The 2,998-nt window shown below is 46.7% G+C and overlaps 1 non-coding gene across 1 annotated transcript; it reads right to left on the bottom strand.

Moving 5' to 3' along the window:
- Positions 1-2,268: 2,268 nt before the first annotated feature.
- LOC115072611 lies at positions 2,269-2,399 on the bottom strand. Its single transcript, XR_003851651.1, has one exon. It is a non-coding gene; the product is annotated as a small nucleolar RNA SNORA70 (small nucleolar RNA).
- Positions 2,400-2,998: the final 599 nt, after the last annotated feature.

The following is a 2,998-nucleotide window of genomic DNA, read 5'->3' as shown; positions in this document are numbered from 1 at the left end:
ACCATCTCCTAAGAGCAGAAGTGATGCTCCCTAGGGAAACACAAGGAATGGGGCTTGAGGGAACTGGAGAGTAGGAAAAGCCAATTATAGTGAGCGGGTCTGGAGGCTGAGTGACCAGCAGGAAATGACATAGACAGGGCTTCCTACAGTGGGGAACACTGGGCATCAAACTGACCACTAAGTTTCATTGGGCCGCACCACTGCCCTAACCCTCTGCATGGTGGCTCTGTTAATGTGAACATTCAGCAAGTCTGGCTTCTCTCCTCTTCCTCTTCCTCCTCCTCCTCCTCTTCTTTTTTTTTCTTTTTGAGACAGGATTTCATATAGTCCAGGCTGACCTTGAATTTACAATGTAGTTGAAGGTGATTTTCCGTTCCCAATCCATATGCTTCTACCTTCTGAGTGTTGAGTGAGTACTTTTAACTACTGAACCATCTCTCTAGCCTCAATTCTATTTCTTGATTGAAGCCAATTAAACAAGTGAATTTGCAGCCCTGTGAAGGTGGGAACCTTGTTTTTTAGCCACTGTGTGCCCAGCCTCTAGCAAACCTGACACACTCAGCAGCTTGTGTTGAAGAAATAAATGAAAGAGTGAATAAACTGATCTTTTGGATTATTTACCCAATTCTTGAGGGCTTGGTGAAACAGTTTGATAAAGAAGTTAAAAAGGTCGACTCCTCCCCTCCCCATATTTGTTACTAGGATCCCTGGGGCTTGCTGGAGGAGGGAAGGGATAAAGAGGACCAGCTGCTCCCCTTTCCCCCCAACTTCTGACTCTTCCACCTCTGCTCTGTGATTTTTAAATAGTTCTCTGGCACATCCAAGAGGGCCCCTAGGTGGCTAAGTGGACTTGAGGTCAGACCCAGCTCAGGCTGAGTAGTGGCTTTTATTTGAAGCTTCATCAAAGAAGGAAAAGCATCATCTCAGAAACAGATGAAAGGCTACTGGGCAGCAGGGTTTGATTTTAAAAGGTCATCTGCAGCTCAGCTTGGGAGCACCAAGTATTCCTCCAAGGCCAGGGTTCAGAATACAGAGTGTGGCTATTTTGTTCTTTGATGCCCAGTCTAGCCACTGGAACAGGCACATGCCCTAGGGCACCATGATAGTCATCCTGGAGGAGAAAGGATTGGACTCCAGGGTCAGGGGGTGGCGAGGGGGAGTGAGAGTTCTGCCCATGTCCTCTAGCAGTCTTTCAGAACGACATGGTGAGAGGTGGCACAAATGAGAGTCCAGAGGCTGGCCATTCTGAGCAAGATGGAATCAATCATCAGGGAAAATTTGGGAACGGCACATTGATGGACTAACCACTCCCTCGATGGAGAGAAGGGTCCAGGGCCTTTCTGTCTGGGGAATATCATGAGTTAACTTCTGGAATTCATAGCAAGAACAGGTGGGCATTTCTCCATAGGCTTATACTCTGGATGAGTCAGACCAGTGTCCAGGAGGCTTCCTTCAGATTGACCTTGTACAGCTTCCAGGCCAGGCACCATCTTCCTCACACTCTAGGCCCCGACTATCCTTGTTCAGAGCCTGCCCCCCAGCCTCCTCAAACCCCACTTCTTGTTGGAGAGTACAGTTTCTTCACATCCTAAGTAGATCAAACAAAGCAACTAAGTGATACTTCAAAATAATTGGGAAAATTTGAACATGAACCTGGTTTTAGGATTTAGGGTTTTTTTTTGTTTTGTTTTGTTTTGTTTTATTTTTTTCAAGGCAGGGTCTCCCTGTAGCCCCAGCTTGCCTGGAACTTGTAATATAGACCAGGCTGGCGTCAATTTCACAGAGATCTGCCTGCCTCTCCCTACCAAGTGCTGGGATTAAAGGTGTGTGCCACCACACCCAGCTAGGATTTTGCTTTTGACAGACTAGATATGAGATTCACTAGTGAACATGGTTTGGTGGGTGTGGGACTCAGCATGGTGGGAGCCCTGAGGAGAGCAGGGCCCACCGCTTGTCCAGGGGACCATGACTGGGCACATATTTGACTCACAGCTTCCATGTTTTCAAGTTCATCTGCATTAAACTTGGTGATATCCTACTTCTTTGAGATGTGGATCTTCTGGTGGCCAGGGAACTTGAACTTGGCCCTGAATAGAGTCTCTATCACATGTTCCTTATTCTGTAGCTTAGTGAAGATGGACATGATGACCTGGCCAATGTGAACTCTAACCATTATGCCCTGGGGCTTCCCAAAGGCATCCCCACATACCTCTCTGGAGCCTAGACTGGGGACAACATTGAGATCAGAGATATGGATATCCACCAGGAAACTGTCTCCAAGGTCCCTTAGGACAACTCATATATACAACAGGCACACACAATACCAAGGAGGTTGCTGTTTGTAGCCACTGTGCACCAGGACCCCATGAAGAAAGGAAATGTTTTGTTGTTATTGCTAGTGGTGGTGGTGGTGATGGTGGTGTGTGTGTGTGTGTATGTGGGAGGTGTGACGGCAGGCATGTGAGTTCCACTGTAGGTGTGTGGCGGTCAGAGGACAACTTGCAGGAGTTGGTTCCTACCACCTTGTGGGATCTGTGGATAGAACTCAGGTTATCAGGCTTGCTAACAATCTCTTTTAGAGACCCTCTTTTTTATTTTTTGGAGACAGGATCTCACTCTGCAGCCCAGGCTGATCTCAAATTCATTATGTAGCCCAGGCTAGCCTGAAACTCACAGTAATCTCCCTGCTATAGTCTCCCAAGTGCTGGTATTACAGGCATGAGCTACTCCATCTGGCTAGAAATATTTCCAAAATTAGATTTTTTTTCCATTTTGGACAAGATGAATAAGAGGAAGAAGTCAAAACCTGCACAGAATACATGAAACAAGGGCATTCAAGACACTAGACGTTTGGACGGTGAACCTTGAGGGCTGGCAAGGACCTGAGTTCAATTCCTAGAACCCACAGTGGACAGAATTAACTTCTGAAAGTTGTCCTCTGATCATGAATCCTGTGGCCCACCCCTCCCCCATACACACTAATAAAAATTAAAATTTA

The sequence above is a fragment of the Nannospalax galili genome, unplaced genomic scaffold (genome assembly GCF_000622305.1).
Source record: "Nannospalax galili isolate Female #2095 unplaced genomic scaffold, S.galili_v1.0 scaffold1023, whole genome shotgun sequence".
Classification (NCBI taxonomy): domain Eukaryota; kingdom Metazoa; phylum Chordata; class Mammalia; order Rodentia; family Spalacidae; genus Nannospalax; species Nannospalax galili.
Note: the sequence above shows the minus strand (reverse complement) of the source record. Positions and strands in the feature narration are given on the sequence as shown.